General features: G+C 50.5%; 1 pseudogene; it reads left to right on the top strand.

Moving 5' to 3' along the window:
* The first annotated feature begins 6,484 nt into the window (after positions 1 to 6,484).
* Positions 6,485 to 24,166, top strand: part of LOC139235512 (zinc finger protein 665-like) — a 132,841-nt pseudogene continuing 115,159 nt past the window's right edge.

Below are 24,166 nucleotides of genomic sequence, written 5' to 3'. Positions count from 1 at the left end.
GTACATCTCCCTCTAACGTCCCAGGCATTCCAGGGCAGAGACAGCATTTATTAGATATTGAGGAGATCTCCCTCTATAATGTTCAACCAGACATTCCCAGGGCAGGTACAACACGGGTTAGATATAGAGGAAAGTACCCTCTACACTGATCTATCAAACACTCCAATCACAGGTACAGCACGGGTTAGATACAGAGTAAAACTCCCTCTACACTGTCCATCAAACACTCCTAGGGCACGTACAGCACTGGGTACAAACAGAGTAACGTTCCCTCTACACTGTCCCAGCAAACATTCCCAGGGCAAGTACACAAATGATAGATACAGAGTAAATTCCCTCTACACTGTCCTATCAGCCACTCCACGGCAGGTACAGAAAGGGTTATAATGCAAAGTAAATATCCCTGTACATTGTCCCATTAACCATTCCCAGGATAGGTAAAGCACGGGTTAGATACAGAGTAAATCTCCCTCTACACTGTCCCATCAAACACACCCAGGGCAGGAACAACACGGGTTACATATTGAGTAAAAATCACTCTACACTGTCCCGTCAAACACTCTGAGCGAAGATACAGCACAGAGTAGATACAGAGAAAAACGTGCTCTACACTATCCCATCAAAAACTGCCAGGGCAGGTGCAGCAGGGGTTAGACAGAAATGTTTAGGCTGGATGTTCCAGAATTGAGGCCTGGGCAACAGAAGGCACAGCCACAAAAGCCACCAATGGTTGAACAATTATAATCAGGGATACTCAGAAAGACTGATATCTCATGGGCGGGAGCGGCGGGCGTGGGGGTGTTGTGGGGGCAGTGTGAGCGGAAATTTTGAAATCAAGGCATTGCTTCACTGTAGGTCAGCGAGCACAGGGGTGATGGGTGAGCTGGACTTGGTGCGAGTTGGGACATGGGCAGCCGAGTTTTGGATCAACACTAGTTTATGTAGGTCAGAATGTGGGAGGAGTGCATTGGAATAGTCAAATCCAGAAGTAAAAAAAGGCATGGATGAGGCCTTCAGCAGTGGATGAGCTGAGGCATGAGCGGAGATGGGCGATGTTACAGAGGTGGAAATAGGCATTCTTAGTTATTTTGTGGATATGTGGTCAAAAACTTATTTCAGGGTTAAGTATGTCACCAAGGTTTGCGAACAGTCTGGTTCAGGCTCAGACAGAAGTTGGGGAGAGGGATGGAGTCGGTCACTAGGGAACAGAGCTTGTGGTAATGATGATTAAAAATATCAGAATATTTCACAGGCTATCACGTGCAAAATATGTGGATGAGTTTTTAATATTCAATTGGTTTCAAAAACAGGTTAACTGATCGAGAAAGTAACGGATTTCAAATCTTATGCAAGACAGTTCAATAAAGGGGTGGTTCAAAAGATTTCAGCTGAGTTTAAAGTGAGACACTGCAGTTAAGTCGACTACAACCACAACTCATGTATGCAAATGGAACAAGTTTGGAGTTTGATATGCTAGAAAGCGAACTAGGTGAGAAGTGATATAAGTTAGATTAAGAAAAAGCCCGAAAAGGGAACAGTCCGTAACAGAACATCAATTAATCTCTTCTGATCATGAAGGAATCAAATATTCAACAAATTGTGTTTGAAACGAAGATAATTTATTCAACATTTATAGAGGGTATTAATCTCCAGCTTTACAATCTATATTAACGACTTGGAAAAAGAGACTGAGTGTAACATAGCCAAGTTTGCTGATGATACAAAGATCGAAGGAAATGCAATGTGTGAGGAGTACACAATAAATCTGCAAAAGGACATAGACAGGCTAAGTGAGTGAACAAAAATTTGGCAGATGGACTATAATATTGGAAAGTGTGAGGTCATGCACTTTGGCAGAAAAAATCAAAGAGCAACATATTGTTTAAATGGCGAAAGATTGCAAAGTACCGCAGTACAGCAGGACCTGGGGATACTTGTGCATGAAATGCAACAGGATAGTATGTAGGTACAGCAAGTGATCAGGAAGGCCAATGGTATCTTGGCCTTTATTGCAAAAGGGATAGGGTACAAAAGCAGGAAAATCTTGCTACAGCTATATGTGAGGCCACACCTGGAATACTGCGTGGAGTTTTGGTTTCCATATTTATGAAAGGATATACTTGCTTTGGAGGCAGCTCAGAGAAGGTTCACGAGGTTGATTCTGGGCATGAGTCGTTTGACTTATGAGGAACAATTAAGTAGGTTGGGCCTCTACTCACTGGAATTCAGAAGAATGAAAGGTGATCTTATCAAAACGTATAAGATTATGAGGGGGCTTGATAAGGTGGATGCAGAGAGTATGTTTCCACTGATAATGGGGAGTCTAGAATTAGAGTGCATGATCTTAGTATAAGGGGCCGCCCATTTAAAAGAGAGATGAGGAGCAATTTCTTCTCTCCGAGGGTTGTAAATCTATGGAATTCACTGCCTCAGAGAGCTGTGGAAGTTGGGCCATTGAATAAATTTAAGACAGAAATAGACAGTTTCTTAAAAGATATGGAAATATGGGGGCATGGTGAGCAGGCGGGGAAGTGGAACTGAGTCCATGATCAGATTAGCCATGATCTTTTTGAATGGCGGAGTATGCTCGAGGGGCCATATGGCCTACTCCTGTTGCTATTTCTTATGTTTTATGTTCAGGTATAGAGGTTATTAAGATAACCAGAAACAAACAAGTGCTGCCAGAATGAACATGGTTCAGTGCCCAATGCAATCACAGTAAATCGTGTTCTAGTCACAAATGCAATCTTTCTCCTCAACCTATTTAAAACTGAGATGAGGAGGAATTTCTTCTCTCAGAGGGTTGTAAATCTGTGGAATTCTCTGCACCAGAGAGTCGTGGAGGCTGGGTCATTGTATATATTTAAGGCGGAGATAGACAGATTTTTGAGCGATAAGGGAGTAAAATTTCTGGGGAGTGGGCAGGGAAGTGGAACTGAGTCTGTGATCAGACCAGCCATGAACTTATTGAATGGGGAGCAGGCCCGGGGGTCTGGCTGGCCCACTCCTGCTCCTTTTTCTCATGGTCATATGTACCCAGCATGCCCCGCAGGGGAGAATGAGCCGCACCCAGACGACAGGAGCTCAGTGCGCAGGCGCGGGTCCTGGCTGTGTTTGGAGCATGCACGGTGCATGTAATGGCGGAGGAGACACGTTTTGTAAAGGCTCCTAAGAAGTGTCCTTTTCAGTGGGACGGAGCAGAGTAATAGAAACATAGAAAATAGGTGCAGGAGTAGGATATTCAGCCCTTCCAGCCTGCACCGCCATTCAATGAGTTCATGGCTGAACATGCACTTCAGTACCCCCTTCCTGCTTTCTCGCCATACCCCTTGATCCCCCGAGTAGTAAGGACTTCATCTAACTCCCTTTTGAATATATTTAGTAAATTGGCCTCAACTACTTTCTGTGGTAGAGAATTCCACAAGTTCACCACTCTCTGGGTGAAGAAGTTTCTCCTCATCTCGGTCCTAAATGGCTTACCCCTTATCCTTAAACTGTGTCCCCTGGTTCTGGACTTCCCCAACATTGGGAACATTTTTCCTGCATCTAACCTGTCTAAACCCGTCAGAATTTTAAACGTTTCTATGAGGTCCCCTCTCATTCTTCTGAACTCCAGTGAATACAAGCCCAGTTGATCCAGTCTTTCTTGATAGGTCAGTCCCACCATCCCGGGAATCAGTCTGGTGAATCTTCGCTGCACTCCCTCAATAGCAAGAATGTCCTTCCTCAAGTTAGGAGACCAAAACTGTACACAATACTCCAGGTGTGGCCTCACCAAGGCCCTGTACAACTGTAGCAACACCTCCCTGCCCTTGTACTCAAATCCCCTCGCTATGAAGGCCAACATGCCATTTGCTTTCTTAACCGCCTGCTGTACCTGCATGCCAACCTTCAATGACTGATGAACCATGACACCCAGGTCTCGTTGCACCTCCCCTTTTCCTAATCTGTCACCATTCAGATAATAGTCTGTCTCTCTGTTTTTACCACCAAAGTGGATAACCTTACATTTATCCACATTATACTTCATCTGCCATGCATTTGCCCACTCACCTAACCTATCCAAGTCACTCTGCAGCCTCATAGCATCCTCCTCGCAGCTCACACTGCCACCCAACTTAGTGCCATCTGCAAATTTGGAGATACTACATTTAATCCCCTCGTCTAAATCATTAATGTACAACGTAAACAGCTGGGGCCCCAGCACAGAACCTTGCGGTACCCCACTAGTCACTGCCTGCCATTCTGAAAATACCCATTTACTCCTACTCTTTGCTTCCTGTCTGACAACCAGTTCTCAATCCACAGCAGCACACTACCCCCAATCCCATGTGCTTTAACTTTGCACATTAATCTCTTGTGTGGGACCTTGTCCAAAGCCTTCTGAAAGTCCAAATATACCACATCAACTGGTTCTCCCTTGTTCACTTTACTGGAAACATCCTCAAAAAATTCCAGAAGGTTTGTCAAGCATGATTTCCCTTTCACAAATCCATGCTGACTTGTACCTATCATGTCACCATTTTCCAAATGCACTGCTATGACATCCTTAATAATTGATTCCATCATTTTACCCACTACTGAGGTCAGGCTGACCGGTCTATAATTCCCTGTTTTCTCACTCCCTTTTTTAAAAAGTGGGGTTACATTGGCTACCCTCCACTCCATAGGAACTGATCCAGAGTCAATGGAATGTTGGAAAATGACTGTCAATGCATCCACTATTTCCAAGGACACCTCCTTAAGTACTCTGGGATGCAGTCCATCAGGCCCTGGGGATTTATCGGCCCTCAATCCCATCAATTTCCCCAACACAATTTCCTGACTAATAAGGATTTCCCTCAGTTCCTCCTCCTTACTAGACGCTCTGACCCCTTTTATATCCGGAAGGTTGTTGGTGTCCTCCTTCGTGAATACCGAACCAAAGTACTTGTTCAATTGGTCCGCCATTTCTTTGTTCCCCGTTATGACTTCCCCTGATTCTGACTGCAGGGGACCTACGTTTGTCTTTACTAACCTTTTTCTCTTTACATACCTATAGAAACTAATGGACCAGCGGGGAGCTGGGGAGGCTTCATAAACAATCGGTGCTCACTGCAAGCGCGGAATAATAACCGGAATATCGGCGGTTGCAGCTTTGGGGTTTTCTCCCGGTCACAGGCCCAGGCCAACGGCGGCCATCTTGGTGCAGGAAGGCATGTTCACGCCGCCAATTTGATTCACTGAGCAGCACAGCGCAGGCATGGCCATCTTGGTGCAGGAACAAAGTGAATGATGTCAGTGTCTGGAACTGAACCCAGCCAGAGTCAGTACCTTCAGGGGAGGGGAACCAGTGAGTGTAGAACTGAACCCAGCCAGAGTCAGTACCTTCAGGGGAGGGGAACCAGTGAGTGGAGAACTGAACCCAGCCAGAGTCAGCACCTTCAGGGGAGGGGAACTAGTGAGTGTAGAATTGAACCCAGCCAGAGTCAGCACCTTCACGGGAGGGGAACCAATGAGTGTAGAACTGAACCCAGCCATAGTCAGTAACTTCAGGGGAGGGGAACCAGTGAGTGTAGAACTAAACCCATCCATAATCAGTACCTTCAAGGGAGAGGAACCAGTGACAGTAGAAGTAAACCCAGCCAGAGTCAGCATCTTCAGTTGTAGGGAAAGAGGGGAGGGACGGAGGGGACCCAGTGATTGCAGAAATGACCCCAGCCAGAGACCGCACCATCAGGGGAGCAGAGGTAGGGAACCAGTGAGTCCGGAACTGAACACAACCAGACTCAGTATCTTCAAGGGATGTGGGGAACCAGTGAGTGTCGACCTGAACGCAGCCACAGTCAGAACATTCAGGGGAGGAGAGGGACGGGAACCAGTGAGTGTAGAACTGAACCCAACCAGAATTGGTGGTGAAAACTGGGAGTAGAGGAGAAACAGGCTAGAAATGTGTGTTGATTTGGATTTCAGCGCTGCAGGAGGGACAATGTGTGGGATAGGGATTTACAGCTTTGGAAGAACAAGAGAGAAAAGAATGTTCCATGGAAACTAGATGTGTCTATCCTGAATTTGTGTCTTGTACTGACAGTGATGAGTTTTGTTATCTCCTTTTACAGCATATTAGAAGGGGAGATTTTCAGACAGGAAACACAAACCAAACATCGTGTCAAGATCTGACGGAGTCAATCAATTCATGAGGACCTGAATATCATCGGCCTTTCAAAGTGGAAGGAGAAATGTTTGTCTGTTCTGTCTGTGCGAAAAGATTTCAAATATCTGTGGAAAGAGCTTTAACCAGTTACACAGCCTGAAGAAACATCGCACCATTCACAGCGGGGAGAAACTGTAAACGTGTTGTGTGTGCGGGTGAGGCTTCAACTGATCGTCCAACCTGGAGAGTCACAAGGATACCCGCACCATGGAGAAACCGTGGAAATGTGGGGACTGTGGGAAGGGATTCAGATCACCATCTGTCCTGGAAATTCATCAACACAGTCATACTGGGGAGAGGCCATTCACCTGCTCTGAGTGTGGGAAGCGATTCACTCAGTCATCCGACCTGCTGAAACACCAGCGAGTTCACACTGGGGAGAGGCTGTTCACCTGCTCGGAGTGTGGGAAGGGATTCAATGCATCATCCGACCTGCTGAAACACCAGCGAGTTCACACTGGGGAGAGGCCGTTCACCTGCTCGGAGTGTGGGAAGGGATTCGTTTGTTCATCCAACCTGCTGAAACACCAGCGAGTTCACACTGGGGAGAGGCCGTTCACCTGCTGTGAGTGTGGGAAGGGATTCACTTGTTCATCCAACCTGCTGACACACCAGCGAGTTCACACTGGGGTGAGGCCGTTCACCTGCTCTGAGTGTGGGAAGGGATTCACTCAGCCATCCATCCTGCTGACACACCAGCGGGTTCACACTGGGGAGAGGTCGTTCACTTGCTCTGAGTGTGGGAAGGGATTCACTCAGTCATCCCACCTGCAGTCACACCAGCGAGTACACACTGGGGAGAGGCCGTTCACCTGCTCGGAGTGTGGGAAGGGATTCACTTGTTCATCCAATCTGCTGGCACACCAGCGAGTTCACACTGGGGAGAGGCCATTCACCTGCTATGAGTGTGGGAAGGGATTCACATGTTCATCCCACCTGCTGACACACCAGGGAGTTCACACTGGGGAGAGGCCATTCACTTGCTCTGAATGTGGGAAGGGATTTACTCAATCATCCAACCTGCTGACACACCAGCGAGTACACACTGGGGAGAGGCCGTTCACCTGCTCGGAGTGTGGGAAGGCATTCACTCAGGCATCCCACCTGCTGACACACCAGCGAGTTCACACTGGGGAGAGGCCATTCACCTGCTCGGAGTGCGGGAAGGGATTCATTCAGTCATCCACCCTGCTGAAACACCAGCGAGTTCACAAGTGACGACAGGAGTTGGATTCTGCTGTTATTGAGCCTGTTAATCATATCCTGACTGAACCATGTTCATTCTGACAGTTGGGGTTTGTCTCTGTTGATGTTAATAACCCTGTAACTGGGCTGGACTTTAATATTCTGGATATATTGCTGATTGTGTTCTCAGGGCTGCAGTGTCCATTTAAGAAACACTGTGGGTTATCTTTCCCCTTAATTCAGCAATTCTCAACAGAAATTTAGTTTGCAATAAAATTATGAACTTTTACTTTAATCCTAAATTGATCTTTGGTACAAAATCTACAATAGTGTGTGAAAGTTTCCACTGAATAAAATCTCCAATTGGAAAGAGCTTGCTGACAATTCTTAATGACTTGCTCATTACACACAGTGGCCCCTCCATATCCACCAGAAAGAAGGGGAATGGGAATTGGTGGGGAATCAGTGTACTCAAATGTTGTCCTTCCCATCTGGGTGTATCAAGCCTCTCGGCACGAGAATGGAGACAAGTCCAGACCAAAACTGTGCGCAGTAGCCCAGGTGTGGTCTTACAGTTGTTGCAGGACTTCCTTACTTTTAGACTCCATCCCCTTTGCAATAAAGGCCAGCTGTACCTGCATGCAAACATTTTGAGTTTCATGTACAAGAATCCCCAGATCTCTCTGTATAACAGTATTTTATAATCGTCCACATCTAAATAATAATTTGCTTTTTTTTTCCTACCAAAGGAAATCACCTGATATTTTACCACATTATAGTCCATCTGCCAGATTTTTCCCCACTCATTGAACCTATCCATATCCCTTTGTAGATTCTTTGCGTCCTCCTCACAACTTGCTTTCCCACCTATCTTTGTACCATCGGCAAATTTGGCTGCGTTACACTCGGTCCCTTCATCCAAGTCATTGATATAAATTGTAATTAGTTGAGGCCCCAGTACTTATCACTGCGGCACCCCACTAGTTACTGTTTGCCAACCTGAAAATTATCCATTTATCCGGACAATCTATTTTCTGTTAGTTCGACAATCCTCTATCCATGCTGATATATTATCCACAACCCCATGAGCTCTTAGCATGTGCAGTAATATTTTGTGTGGTACCTTATCGAATTCTTTCTGGAAATTAAAATATACAACATCAAGTGGTTCTCCCTTATCCACTCTGCTCGTTACATCCTCAAACAACTACAGCAAATTTGTCAAACCTGATTTCCCTTTCATAAAACCATGCTATCTCTGCCTAACTGCAGTATGGTTTTCTAAATGTCCTGCTAGTACTTCCTTAATGATGAACTCGATTATTTTCCCACTGACAGATGGTAAGCTAACTGATGTATAGTTTCCTGCTCCCTGTCTCCCTCCTTACTTGAATAGGCGTGTTACATTTGCAGTTTTCCAGTCCACTGGGACCTCTCCAGAATTCAGGGAATTTTGGTGGATTACAACCAATGCATGCATTATTTCTGCAACTAATTATTTTAAGACCCGAGGATTTATGCCGTCAGGTCCAGAGGACTTGTCCACCTTTAGTCACATTAGTTTGATTAGCACTTTATATGTAGTGATATTGATTGTTTTAAGTCATCCCCCCCACTCCCCCTCCGCAATAGCTCCTTGGTTATCAACTGTTGGTATGTTTTTAGTGTCCTCTACCGTGAAGCCTAATACAAAATATTCGTTCAAAATCTCTGCCATTTCCGAGTTTCCCATTAGTAATTCTCCAATGTCATCCTCTAAGCGAGCAATGTTTACTTTAGATACTCGTTTCCTTTTTATATCCCAGCAGAAGCTCTTACTGTTTGTTTTTATATTTCTTTCTAGTTTGCTCTCATCTGCTATCTTCTCTATCTTTTTCATTTTTCGTCATCCTTTGCAGGTTTCTAAAAATTCCCAATCCTCTGGCCTTCCACTGTCCTTCACAACATTATCTGCCATTTTTTCCAATTTGATACCATCCTTTACTTCCATGACGACACTTGTTGCACACGTGATTGACCAGGACATGAGAAGTGTGGTTGCTCCACAACGACAGGGTTTCATCTGTTTCAACAGAAACAACTACACTGTGTTATTTCCTGAAATAATCCCCGCTGTCTGGCCTGAATGAATCCATGTCACTACCAAATGCTGCAATGTTTCCTCCACCCCACAGAGTTCCATCTGTTTAAAGCCACGACAGAAATGTCCCATTTCCTCCTGGAGTTTGAGGGACATCAGCTTTAACAATGGGGCAGAGTTTCAGCCAATGAGCGAGATCCAGACCCAGCCCCGCCCACTGCGGGGCTGCAAGCCTCACCTCTCACACAGTCTGATTGGCTGGAGGACCAACCGCCTGCCTGGTCCTCCAGCCCCGCCCCCATTCTCCCTATTGGTCGGGAGCTGCTGTCAATCAGCCAGGCAGTGTGAACTGAGCATGCACAGTGGGTGAGTCAGCAGGTGAGAGATGGGCGGAGGGAGGGAGCGGGTTAATAAAGAACGCGCTTATTTGTACTGCCAAAATGGCCGCCACGCCGCACCATTTGTCTATGATTGGTCCCTTGGAGGATAAGCCACACCCTGAGATTTCACTGGAATGTGTAACTGGAACCACCCATCCCAAGGTCTCACTGACTTTGCAAATTGTAACTTGATCCACTTTGAATTCCTGAAGTGACAGAGGACAGAGCTCCCCATAAGATAGCAAGGGCCAGCCAAAGTACCTTGCCCCCATCCCAGCGCATGCCTCCCCCAGCCGAAGTGCATTACCCCAGTCCCAGTACATGCCTCCCCCAGCAGAAGTGCTTTACCCCAGTCCCAATACATGACCCCCCCAGCAGAAGTGCTTTACCCCAGTCCCAATACATGCCTCCCCCAGCCAAAGGGCTTTACCCCAGTCCCAATACATGCCTCCCCCAGCCGAAGTGCTTTACCCCAGTCCCAATACATGCCTCCCCCAGCCGAAGGGCTTTACCCCAGTCCCAATGCATGGCTCACCCAGCAGAAGTGCCCGACACTAGTCCCATTGCATTTCTCCTCCCGCCGAAGTGTCTTACCACCGTCCAAGTATATGCCTCCCACAGCCAAAGTGCCTTACCCCAGTCCCAGTATATGCCTCCCCAGCCGAAGTGCCTTACCAAAGTTCAAGTGCATGCCTCTGCCAGCCGAAGTGCCTTACTCCAGTCACAGTGCATGCCTCCCCCAGCCGAAGTGCCTTACCCCAGTCCCAGTGCAACCCTCCCCCAGCTGAAGTGCCTTACCCCAGTCCCAGTGCATGCCTCCCCCAGCTGAAGTGCCTTGTCACAGTGTGAGTGCATGCCTCCAACAGCCAAAGTATTTTACCCCAGTCGCAGTGCATGCCTTGCCCAGCCGAAGTGCCTTACCCTAATCCCAGTGTATGCCTTCCCCAGCCAAAGTACCCTACCCCAGTCCCAGTGCATGCCTCCCCCGCCGAAGTGCCTTACCCCAGTCCAAGTGCATGCCTCCCCCAGCCGAAGTGCCTTATCCCAGTCCCAGTTTATGCCTCCCCCAGTTGAAGTGCCTTACCCCAGTGCCAGTGTATCCCTCCCTCAGTTGAAGCGCCTTACCCCAGTCCAGTCTATGCCTCGCCCAGCCGAAGTGCCTTACCCCAGTCCCAGTGCAACCCCCCCCCAGCTGTGGTGCCTTATCCCAGTCACAGTATGTGCCTCCCCCAGCCGAAGTGCCTTACCCCAGTCCCATTGCATGCCTCCCCCAACCAAAGTGCCTTATCCCAGTCACAGTGCATGCCTCCCCCAACCAAAGTGCCTTATCCCAGTCACAGTGCATGCCTCCCCCAGCTGAAGTGCCTTAGCCCAGTCCCAGTGCATGCCTCCACCAGTTGAAGTGCCTTACCCCAGTCCCAGTGCATGCCTCCACCAGTTGAAGTGCCTTAGCCCAGTCCCAGTGTTAGCATCCCCCAGTTGAAGTGCCTTAGCCCAGTCCCAGTGCATGCTTCCCCCAGCCGAAGTGCCTTACCCAAGTCACAATATATGCCTCCCCCAGCCGAAGTAGCGTTTCTCAGTGCAAATGCATGCCTCCATCAGCCAAAGTACCCTAACTCAGTCCCAGTATATGCCTCACCCAGCCAAAGTGCCTTAAATCAGTCCCAGTGAATGCCTCGCCAAACCAAAGTGCCTTACCCCTGTCCCAGTGTATCCCTCCACCAGTTGAAGTGCCTTACCGCAGTCCCAGTGCATGCCTCCCCCAGTTGAAATACCTTACACAAGTCCCAGGTATCCCTCCCCCTGTTGAAGTGCGTTACCCTAATCCCAGTGTATTCCTTCCACAGCCGAAGTATGTTACGCCAGTCCCACTGTATCCCTCCCCAGATGAAGTGCCTTACCCCAGTCCCAGTGCATGCCTTTCCCAGTTGAAATGCCTAACCGCAGTCCCAGTGTATGCCTCTACCAGTTGAAGTGCCTTACTCCAGTCCGAGTGCACACCTCTGCCAGCCGAAATCCATTACATGCCTCTCCCAGCCAAAATGCGTTGTCCCAGTCCCAGTATATGCCTCCACCAACCAAAGTGACGAAAACCAGTCGCAGTTTATGCCTATCCCAGCCAAAGGGCTTTACCCTAGTCCCAGTGCATGCCTCCACCAACCAAAGTGCCTTACCCCAATCCCAGTGTATCACTCCCCCAGTTGAAGTGCCTTTCCTCCAGTCCCAGGAAATCCATCCCCCAGTTGAAGTGCCTTACCCCAGTCCCAGTGTATCCCTCCACCAGTTGAAGTGTCTTATTCCAGTCCCAGTGTTAGCATCACCCATTTGAAGTGCCTTACCCCAGTGCCAGTGTATCCCTCCCTCAGTTGAAGTGCCTTACTGCGGTCCAGTGTATCCCTGTCCCAGTTGAAGTGCCTTACCCCAGTCCCAGTATATGCATCCCCCAGCCGGAGTGCCTTACCCCAGTCCCAGGGTATCCCTCCCCAGCTGAAGTGCCTTAGACCGGTCCCGGTGTAAGCCTCCCGCAGTTGAAGTGCCTTATTCCAGACCCAGTGTATCCCTCCCACAGTTGAAGTGCCTTTCCTCCAGTCAAAGTGTATCGCTCCCCAGCCGAAGTTTCTTACTCCAGTCCCAGTGTATGCCTCCCCCAGTTGAAGTGCCTTACCCCAGTGCCAGTTTATCCCTCCCCCAGTTGAAGTGCCTCCCCCAGCCATTGTGCCTTACCCCAGTCCCAGTGCATGCCTCCTCAGCCAAAGTGCTCTAACCCAATCCCAGTATATGCCTCCCCCAGCTGTAGTGCCTTAATTCAGTCCCAGTGTAACCCTCCCTCTGTTGAAGTGCCTTACCCCAGTCCCAGTGTATGCCTCCCGCAGTTGAAGTACCTTGTTCCTGTCCCAATGTATCCCTCCCACATTTGAAGTGCCTTACCCCAGTCCAAGTATATACCTCCCCCAGTTGAAGAGCCTACCCCGAGTCCCAGTGCATGCCTCCCCGAGTTGAAGTGCATTGTTAAAGTCCCAGTGCATCCCTCCCCAGCCGAAGTACCTTACCCCAGTCCCACTGTATCCCTACCCAGATGCAGTGCCTTACCCCAGTCCCAGTGCATGCCTCTCCCAGTTGAAGTGCCTTACTCCAGTCCGAGTGCACACCTCTGCCTACCGAAGTCGCTTACACCCGTCCCAGTGCATGCCTCTCCCAGCCAAAATGCCTTGTCCCAGTCCCAGTATATGCCTCCACCAACCAAAGTGTCTTAAACCAGTCACAGTTTATGCCTATCCCAGCCAAAGTGCCTTACCCCAGACCCAGTGCACACCTCCCCCACAACCGAAGTCCCTTACCGCATTCCAGTGCATGCCTCCCCCAGCCGAAGTGCCTTGCCACAGTATGAGTGCATGCCACCCCCAGCCAAAGTATTTTACCCCAGGCGCAGTGCATGCCTTGCCCAGCCGAAATGCCTTACCCCCATTGCAGTGCTTGCCTCCCCCAGCCGAAGTACTCTACCCCATTCCCAGTATATTCTCCACCAGCCGAAGTGCCTTACCCTAGTCCCAGTGCATGCCTCCCCCAACCGTAGTGCCTTACCCTAATCCCAGTGTATCCCTCCCCCAATTGAAGTGCCCTTAACACAGTCTCAGTTTATGCCTCCCCCATTTGAAGTGTCTTATTCCAGACCCAGTGCAGCCCTCCCACAGTTGAAGTGCCTTTCCTCCAGTCCCAGTGTATCCCTCCACCAGTTGAAGTGTCTTACTCCAGTCCCAGTGTTAGCATCCCCCAGTTGAAGTGCCTTACCCCAGTCCCAGGGTATCCCTCCCAGCTGAAGTGCCTTTGCCCAGTCCTGGTGTAAGCCTCCCGCAGTTGAAGTGTCTTATTCCAGACACAGTGTATCCCTCCCACAGTTGAAGTGCCTTTCCTCCAGTCACATTGTATCGCTCCCCAGCCAAAGTTTCTTACTCCAGTCCCAGTGTATGCCTCCCTCAGTTGAAGTGCCTTACCCCAGTGCCAGTTTATCCCTCCATGAGTTGAAATACCTTACACAAGTCCCAGGTATCCCTCCCCCTGTTGAAGTGCGTTACCCTAATCCCAGTGTATTCCTTCCACAGCCGAAGTATGTTACCCCAGTCCCACTGTATCCCTCCCCAGATGAAGTGCCTTACCCCAGTCCCAGTGCATGCCTTTCCCAGTTGAAATGCCTAACCGCAGTCCCAGTGTATGCCTCTACCAGTTGAAGTGCCTTACTCCAGTCCGAGTGCACACCTCTGCCAGCCGAAATCCATTACATGCCTCTCCCAGCCAAAATGCGTTGTCCCAGTCCCAGTATATGCCTCCACCAACCAAAGTGCCGAAAACCAGTCGCAGTTTATGCCTATCCCAGCCAAAGGGCTTTACCCTAGTCCCAGTGCATGCCTCCACCAACCAAAGTGCCTTACCCCAATCCCAGTGTATCACTCCCCCAGTTGAAGTGCCTTTCCTCCAGTCCCAGGGAATCCATCCCCCAGTTGAAGTGCCTTACCCCAGTCCCAGTGTATCCCTCCACCAATTGAAGTGTCTTATTCCAGTCCCAGTGTTGGCATCACCCAGTTGAAGTGCCTTACCCCAGTGCCAGTGCATCCCTCCCTCAGTTGAAGTGCCTTACCCCGGTCCAGTGTATCCCTGTCCCAATTGAAGTGCCTTACCCCAGTCCCAGTATATGCATCCCCCAGCCGTAGTGCCTTACCCCAGTCCCAGGGTATCCCTCCCCAGCTGAAGTGCCTTACCCCAGTGCCAGTTTATCCCTCCCCCAGTTGAAGTGCCTCCCCCAGCCATTGTGCCTTACCCCAGTCCCAGTGCATGCCTCCTCAGCCAAAGTGCTCTAACCCAATCCCAGTATATGCCTCCCCCAGCTGTAGTGCCTTAATTCAGTCCCAGTGTAACCCTCCCTCTGTTGAAGTGCCTTACCCCAGTCCCAGTGTATGCCTCCCGCAGTTGAAGTACCTTGTTCCTGTCCCAATGTATCCCTCCCACATTTGAAGTGCCTTACCCTAGTCCAAGTATATACCTCCCTCAGTTGAAGAGCCTACCCCGAGTCCCAGTGCATGCCTCCCCGAGTTGAAGTGCATTGTTACAGTCCCAGTGCATCCCTCCCCAGCCGAAGTACCTTACTGCAGTCACACTGTATCCCTACCCAGATGCAGTGCCTTACCCCAGTCCCAGTGCATGCCTCTCCCAGTTGAAGTGCCTTACTCCAGTCCGAGTGCACACCTCTGCCTACCGAAGTCGCTTACACCCGTCCCAGTGCATGCCTCTCCCAGCCAAAATGCCTTGTCCCAGTCCCAGTATATGCCTCCCCCAACCAAAGTGCCTTATCCCAGTCACAGTGCATGCCTCCCCCAACCAAAGTGCCTTATCCCAGTCACAGTGCATGCCTCCCCCAGCTGAAGTGCCTTAGCCCAGTCCCAGTGCATGCCTCCACCAGTTGAAGTGCCTTACCCCAGTCCCAGTGCATGCCTCCACCAGTTGAAGTGCCTTAGCCCAGTCCCAGTGTTAGCGTCCCCCAGTTGAAGTGCCTTAGCCCAGTCCCAGTGCATGCTTCCCCCAGCCGAAGTGCCTTACCCAAGTCACAATATATGCCTCCCCCAGCCGAAGTAGCGTTTCTCAGTGCAAATGCATGCCTCCATCAGCCAAAGTACCCTACCTCAGTCCCAGTATATGCCTCACCCAGCCAAAGTGCCTTAAATCAGTCCCAGTGAATGCCTCGCCAAACCAAAGTGCCTTACCCCAGTCCCAGTGTATCCCTCCACCAGTTGAAGTGCCTTACCGCAGTCCCAGTGCATGCCTCCCCCAGTTGAAATACCTTACACAAGTCCCAGGTATCCCTCCCCCTGTTGAAGTGCGTTACCCTAATCCCAGTGTATTCCTTCCACAGCCGAAGTATGTTACCCCAGTCCCACTGTATCCCTCCCCAGATGAAGTGCCTTACCCCAGTCCCAGTGCATGCCTTTCCCAGTTGAAATGCCTAACCGCAGTCCCAGTGTATGCCTCTACCAGTTGAAGTGCCTTACTCCAGTCCGAGTGCACACCTCTGCCAGCCGAAATCCATTACATGCCTCTCCCAGCCAAAATGCGTTGTCCCAGTCCCAGTATATGCCTCCACCAACCAAAGTGACGAAAACCAGTCGCAGTTTATGCCTATCCCAGCCAAAGGGCTTTACCCTAGTCCCAGTGCATGCCTCCACCAACCAAAGTGCCTTACCCCAATCCCAGTGTATCACTCCCCCAGTTGAAGTGCCTTTCCTCCAGTCCCAGGAAATCCATCCCCCAGTTGAAGTGCCTTACCCCAGTCCCAGTGTATCCCTCCACCAGTTGAAGTGTCTTATTCCAGTCCCAGTGTTAGCATCACCCATTTGAAGTGCCTTACCCCAGTGCCAGTGTATCCCTCCCTCAGTTGAAGTGCCTTACTGCGGTCCAGTGTATCCCTGTCCCAGTTGAAGTGCCTTACCCCAGTCCCAGTATATGCATCCCCCAGCCGGAGTGCCTTACCCCAGTCCCAGGGTATCCCTCCCCAGCTGAAGTGCCTTAGACCGGTCCCGGTGTAAGCCTCCCGCAGTTGAAGTGCCTTATTCCAGACCCAGTGAATCCCTCCCACAGTTGAAGTGCCTTTCCTCCAGTCAAAGTGTATCGCTCCCCAGCCGAAGTTTCTTACTCCAGTCCCAGTGTATGCCTCCCCCAGTTGAAGTGCCTTACCCCAGTGCCAGTTTATCCCTCCCCCAGTTGAAGTGCCTCCCCCAGCCATTGTGCCTTACCCCAGTCCCAGTGCATGCCTCCTCAGCCAAAGTGCTCTAACCCAATCCCAGTATATGCCTCCCCCAGCTGTAGTGCCTTAATTCAGTCCCAGTGTAACCCTCCCTCTGTTGAAGTGCCTTACCCCAGTCCCAGTGTATGCCTCCCGCAGTTGAAGTACCTTGTTCCTGTCCCAATGTATCCCTCCCACATTTGAAGTGCCTTACCCCAGTCCAAGTATATACCTCCCCCAGTTGAAGAGCCTACCCCGAGTCCCAGTGCATGCCTCCCCGAGTTGAAGTGCATTGTTACAGTCCCAGTGCATCCCTCCCCAGCCGAAGTACCTTACCCCAGTCCCACTGTATCCCTACCCAGATGCAGTGCCTTACCCCAGTCCCAGTGCATGCCTCTCCCAGTTGAAGTGCCTTACTCCAGTCCGAGTGCACACCTCTGCCTACCGAAGTCGCTTACACCCGTCCCAGTGCATGCCTCTCCCAGCCAAAATGCCTTGTCCCAGTCCCAGTATATGCCTCCACCAACCAAAGTGTCTTAAACCAGTCACAGTTTATGCCTATCCCAGCCAAAGTGCCTTACCCCAGACCCAGTGCACACCTCCCCCACAACCGAAGTCCCTTACCGCATTCCAGTGCATGCCTCCCCCAGCCGAAGTGCCTTGCCACAGTATGAGTGCATGCCACCCCCAGCCAAAGTATTTTACCCAAGGCGCAGTGCATGCCTTGCCCAGCCGAAATGCCTTACCCCCATTGCAGTGCTTGCCTCCCCCAGCCGAAGTACTCTACCCCATTCCCAGTATATTCTCCACCAGCCGAAGTGCCTTACCCTAGTCCCAGTGCATGTCTCCCCCAACCGTAGTGCCTTACCCTAATCCCAGTGTATCCCTCCCCCAATTGAAGTGCCCTTAACACAGTCTCAGTTTATGCCTCCCCCATTTGAAGTGTCTTATTCCAGACCCAGTGCAGCCCTCCCACAGTTGAAGTGCCTTTCCTCCAGTCCCAGTGTATCCCTCCACCAGTTGAAGTGTCTTACTCCAGTCCCAGTGTTAGCATCCCCCAGTTGAAGTGCCTTACCCCAGTCCCAGGGTATCCCTCCCAGCTGAAGTGCCTTTGCCCAGTCCTGGTGTAAGCCTCCCGCAGTTGAAGTGTCTTATTCCAGACACAGTGTATCCCTCCCACAGTTGAAGTGCCTTTCCTCCAGTCACATTGTATCGCTCCCCAGCCAAAGTTTCTTACTCCAGTCCCAGTGTATGCCTCCCTCAGTTGAAGTGCCTTACCCCAGTGCCAGTTTATCCCTCCCCGAGTTGAAATACCTTACACAAGTCCCAGGTATTTCTCCCCCTGTTGAAGTGCGTTACCCTAATCCCAGTGTATTCCTTCCACAGCCGAAGTATGTTACCCCAGTCCCACTGTATCCCTCCCCAGATGAAGTGCCTTACCCCAGTCCCAGTGCATGCCTTTCCCAGTTGAAATGCCTAACCGCAGTCCCAGTGTATGCCTCTACCAGTTGAAGTGCCTTACTCCAGTCCGAGTGCACACCTCTGCCAGCCGAAATCCATTACATGCCTCTCCCAGCCAAAATGCGTTGTCCCAGTCCCAGTATATGCCTCCACCAACCAAAGTGCCGAAAACCAGTCGCAGTTTATGCCTATCCCAGCCAAAGGGCTTTACCCTAGTCCCAGTGCATGCCTCCACCAACCAAAGTGCCTTACCCCAATCCCAGTGTATCACTCCCCCAGTTGAAGTGCCTTTCCTCCAGTCCCAGGGAATCCATCCCCCAGTTGAAGTGCCTTACCCCAGTCCCAGTGTATCCCTCCACCAATTGAAGTGTCTTATTCCAGTCCCAGTGTTGGCATCACCCAGTTGAAGTGCCTTACCCCAGTGCCAGTGCATCCCTCCCTCAGTTGAAGTGCCTTACCCCGGTCCAGTGTATCCCTGTCCCAATTGAAGTGCCTTACCCCAGTCCCAGTATATGCATCCCCCAGCCGTAGTGCCTTACCCCAGTCCCAGGGTATCCCTCCCCAGCTGAAGTGCCTTACCCCAGTGCCAGTTTATCCCTCCCCCAGTTGAAGTGCCTCCCCCAGCCATTGTGCCTTACCCCAGTCCCAGTGCATGCCTCCTCAGCCAAAGTGCTCTAACCCAATCCCAGTATATGCCTCCCCCAGCTGTAGTGCCTTAATTCAGTCCCAGTGTAACCCTCCCTCTGTTGAAGTGCCTTACCCCAGTCCCAGTGTATGCCTCCCGCAGTTGAAGTACCTTGTTCCTGTCCCAATGTATCCCTCCCACATTTGAAGTGCCTTACCCTAGTCCAAGTATATACCTCCCTCAGTTGAAGAGCCTACCCCGAGTCCCAGTGCATGCCTCCCCGAGTTGAAGTGCATTGTTACAGTCCCAGTGCATCCCTCCCCAGCCGAAGTACCTTACTGCAGTCACACTGTATCCCTACCCAGATGCAGTGCCTTACCCCAGTCCCAGTGCATGCCTCTCCCAGTTGAAGTGCCTTACTCCAGTCCGAGTGCACACCTCTGCCTACCGAAGTCGCTTACACCCGTCCCAGTGCATGCCTCTCCCAGCCAAAATGCCTTGTCCCAGTCCCAGTATATGCCTCCACCAACCAAAGTGCCTTAAACCAGTCACAGTTTATGCCTATCCCAGCCAAAGTGCCTTACCCCAGACCCAGTGCACACCTCCCCCACAACCGAAGTCCCTTACCCCATCCCAGTGCATGCCTCCCCCAGCCGAAGTGCCTTGCCACAGTATGAGTGCATGCCACCCCCAGCCAAAGTATTTTACCCCAGGCGCAGTGCATGCCTTGCCCAGCCGAAATGCCTTATCCCCATTGCAGTGCTTGCCTCCCCCAGCCGAAGTACCCTACCCCATTCCCAGTATATTCTCCACCAGCCGAAGTGCCTTACCCTAGTCCCAGTGCATGCCTCCCCCAACCGTAGTGCCTTACCCTAATCCCAGTGTATCCCTCCCCCAATTGAAGTGCCCTTAACACAGTCTCAGTTTATGCCTCCCCCATTTGAAGTGTCTTATTCCAGACCCAGTGTAGCCCTCCCACAGTTGAAGTGCCTTTCCTCCAGTCCCAGTGTATCCCTCCACCAGTTGAAGTGTCTTACTCCAGTCCCAGTGTTAGCATCCCCCAGTTGAAGTGCCTTACCCCAGTCCCAGGGTATCCCTCCCAGCTGAAGTGCCTTTGCCCAGTCCTGGTGTAAGCCTCCCGCAGTTGAAGTGTCTTATTCCAGACACAGTGTATCCCTCCCACAGTTGAAGTGCCTTTCCTCCAGTCACATTGTATCGCTCCCCAGCCAAAGTGTCTTACTCCAGTCCCAGTGTTAGCATCCCCCAGTTGAAGTGCCTTACCCCAGTCCCAGGGTATCCCTCCCAGCTGAAGTGCCTTACCCCAGTGCCAGTTTATCCCTCCCCCAGTTGAAGTGCCTTACCCCAGTGCCAGTTTATCCCTCCCACAGTTGAAGTGCCTTACCCCAGTCCTAGTGCATGCCTCCCCCAGTTGAAGTACCTTGTTCCTGACCCAATGTATCCCTCCCACATTTGAAGTGCCTTACCCCAGTCCCAGTGTATCCCTCCCCAGCCGAAGTATCTTACCCCAGTCCATGTGTATCCCTCCCCCAGTTGAAGTACCTTGTTCCTGTCCCAATGTATCCCTCCCACATTTGAAGTGCCTTACCCCAGTCCCAGTGTATCCCTCCCCAGCCGAAGTACCTTACCCCAGTCCATGTGTATCCCTCCCCCAGTTGAAGTACCTTGTTCCTGTCCCAATGTATCCCTCCCACATTTGAAGTGCCTTACCCCAGTCCCAGTGTATCCCTCCCCAGCCGAAGTGCCTTACCCCAGTCCCAGTGCATGCCTGCCCTAGTTGAAGTGCCTTAACCCAGTCCCAGTGCATGCCTACCCTAGTTGAAGTGCCTTAACCCAGTCCCAGTGCATGCCTACCCTAGTTGAAGTGCCTTAACCCAGTCCCAGTGCATGCCTGCCCAAGTTGAAGTGCCTTAACGCAGTCCCAGTGCATGCTTACCCTAGTTGAAGTGCCTTACCCCAGTCCCAATGTATCCCTCCCCCAGCCGATGTGTCTTACCCCAGTCCCAATGTATCCCTCCCCCACCGATGTGCCTTACCCCAGTCCCAATGTATCCCTCCCCAGCTGAAGTGCCTTACCCCAGTCCCAATGTATCCCTCCCCCACCGATGTGCCTTACCCCAGTCCCAATGTATCCCTCCCCCAGTTGAAATGCCTTACCACAGTCCCAATGTATCCCTCCCCCAGTTGAAATGCCTTACCCCAGTCCCAATGTATCCCTCCCCCACCGATGTGCCTTTTCCCAGTCCCAATGTATCCCTCCCCCAGTTGAAGTGCCTTACCCCAGTCCCAGTGCATGTCTCCCCGACCCGATGTGCCTTACCCCAGTCCTAGTGCATGTCTCCCCCAGCCGATGTGCCTTACCCCAGTCCTAGTGCATGTCTCCCCCAGCCGATGTGCCTTACCCCAGTCCTAGTGCATGTCTCCCCCAGCCGATGTGCCTTACCCCAGTCCTAGTGCATGTCTCCCCCAGCCGATGTGCCTTATCACAGTCCCAGTGCATGTCTCCCCCAACCGATGTGCCTTACCCCAGTCCCAGTACATGTCTCCCCCAGCCGAAGTGCCTTCCTCAAGTCCTATTTCCCTGCACCACCTGCATGGAATGAGTCGGGCTAGGAGGGGGCGGGGCTTGCCGCTTGTCAATCACAAAGTGCAGAACCAATAGTTTCCTGGTTTAATAAACCCGGGGAGTGAGAGGGGTCACACAGCCCAAGTGTGGGCCCAGGCCCGAGAGACAACACTCCGCACCATCCGCTTCACACACACCCGGGCTCGTCCCCAGGCCCCGAATCACAGCCTGCAGACGCTGTGTTTACCCACGAGTTGCAGACACGGTCAAGAGCGTCCGGGGGAGTGGGCTCAGCGGCCATCTTCTTGGTCAGGGCGGAGCGAACAGGCTCAGCGGCCGCCATACTGGTCAGGGTGGAGGGAGCGGGCTCAGCGGCCGCCATCTTGGTCATGGTGGGGGGGTGGGAGATGGGCTGAGCGGCCGCCATCTTGGTCAGGTTGGAGGGAGCGGGCTTAGCGGCCGCCATCTTGGTCTGGGCGGGTCTCGAGGCGCATGCGTGGCTTTTTCTGCAAGGACAATGGGTGGGCGGGGCTTCAGGTTGTCTGTCAGTTTGATTGGACCAGATGTTTGTGACCAGGACAGTGGCCCCTGAAAGGGAGTCTTCTTGTGCTGATTGTTGCCTGGTGACTCTGGGCCAGCCCGACTCACCTTATTGGGCCAGCCTGGGCTCAACCGATTGGGCCAGCCTGGGCTCAACCTATTGGGCCAGCCTGGGCTCACCCTATTGGTCCAACCCAGGATCTTACTATTGAGCCAGCATGGGCTCATCCAATTGGGCAAGCACGGGCTGACCCTATTGGGCCAGCACGGCCTCACCCTATTGGGCCACTCAATTGCACTCTTTTGGGCCAGCCCAGGCTCAGCCAACTGGCCAGCCTGGGCTCACCTTATTGGGGCAGCATGGGTTCACCCTATTGGACCAGCACAAAAGACGCAGTGTCCAGCAGAGAGAATCAGCAGCTCATTGATTTTATTCTCACTCTGCGCACAGTGGGTGCAGAATTGAACCCAACCTTGTAAACTGGAAATGCATCATCACAGTCACATTGGGGAGAGGACGTTCACCTGCTCTGAGTGTAGGAAGTGATTCACTCAGTCATCCAACCTGCTGACACACCAGCGAGTTCACAAGTGACTGCAGGGGTTAGATTCTGCTGTTATTGCTGGTGTTAATGGCTTCCTGACTGAATCTTGTTTCTTGTGTTGGTTTGGAATTTGTTTCTGCTAATATGAATAACCCCTATAACTGGGCTGGAGTTTAATAATTTGATATTTTAAATAACAGAGTGTGTCGATATTTGATGTCTCCAAGATAAGAGGGGACTAAGTTATTTCCTGTTACCGACTGCACCATTTTGTGCATTTTCTACTTTCTAATTCTACATTATTTCAGTCTCATATCTTTGGTTACCCTCAGGGACAAGTCCCAGTTCCTCTTACCTTCCAGAATACCTCTCCTTGCCTTGGTATCGAGCAAAGGTGTCAGAAACACGGCCGGGATCACTAAACACAATACCCCGTCTCTTAATCACTTTCAGATACTGGACTGAGTGTGTGCCCCTGTTGGAGCGGATTTTTGGACATATACTTGATTAGTATACGGGACCAAATATTTGTTTTTATTTTCCCCTTGAATAAATTTTGTAAGGGACAATACTGATGCATTATGCTTTATATAAAAAAAAGCGCAGTTAGACTTCAAGGTATGCTGGCCTTGAGTTATGGAGATAGGAAAGTGAGATAATGAACGACTGGAGAGATAAGTGGGGGTATGTTTGTCTATACCGGTGCCAAAAAGCCTGCCACTTGTTTTTTTGTTGATAAAAGGGGAACTAGTCCTCTTGGATGTATATAATTCCTGTCACAATGCGAGGCTGGTTTATATCAAGAGCTCAGCCTTGGACAGTAATTGTATGAAAAGCTTTGTAAACCTTCTAATGCGATGATTGGACTTAAGGACGTGATGTAAAGTGACATAATTTGTAAGATAAAAAACTTCACTGGAGATATCAAATTGAGAAGCTGGTTCAAAGACAGGGGTATCTAACACTTCTCCCAAAGCTTTGTCTCCGATTTAATAAACCTCTCTCTATATATTATACAGTCTCGGAAATATTTTTCCACAACAAACTGGCGTCACAAACAGGATACTGTCCGATCAGACGTGATCACTTAAGACAGTATTTGGAATCTGTTGTTAGAGATTGAGAGAGAGGTGTCTGAGCACGACGGATAGTGTATAAGATACGAGTAAGTAGATAGCAGGAGGAGGCTGACTAACCAGTTTGACTTGTCCCTTTAGCAAATAAGGTCGGTGCAGAAGGGAGCTGATCACTCCAACCTAGAGCCGAAACTCCGGTGGTAAGGAAACACACTAGCTTTGTTGCGAAGACAATGGTCTCCACAGAGTAGTCATGGCCGTGAGTATTACAGAAACAAAGGGAAACGTACAAGACTGGCAAACATGGAAGGTAAGGAAGGGAATGTAAAACGCGGGCTGCCCGGGTCATTAATTAATTCCTATCATTAATTGTAACTTGTGTAATTACATAATGCCATAAGAAAGCTGATAGTGACTATCTTAAGTGACATATGGATCCAAAAATAGAACTGGCCAGACTTAAGCTTTGTTGAATGAAGAGAGACTTTTGTGAATGTCTATTTTAAATGAGAATACTTGAGTGATTTTGACTGCGGAATGAATGAAAAACCTGTATGGGAAGGTATGGATTGGCTGACTGTTTTAGTTCCACCCACCTTTTCCAAACAGGGTGAAAGTTTTTTTAACCCTTCGCAGTGTTGTCCTATATATGGGAAGTTTAAGAAAGTGTGAACCTTATGGTATTACATTTTAAGTTAGAAACGCAGGTGCGGATATATTCGGATGAT

The sequence above is a fragment of the Pristiophorus japonicus genome, chromosome 23 (assembly GCF_044704955.1).
Source record: "Pristiophorus japonicus isolate sPriJap1 chromosome 23, sPriJap1.hap1, whole genome shotgun sequence".
Lineage (NCBI taxonomy): Eukaryota > Metazoa > Chordata > Chondrichthyes > Pristiophoridae > Pristiophorus > Pristiophorus japonicus.
This window is presented reverse-complemented; position numbering and strand designations above follow the sequence as displayed.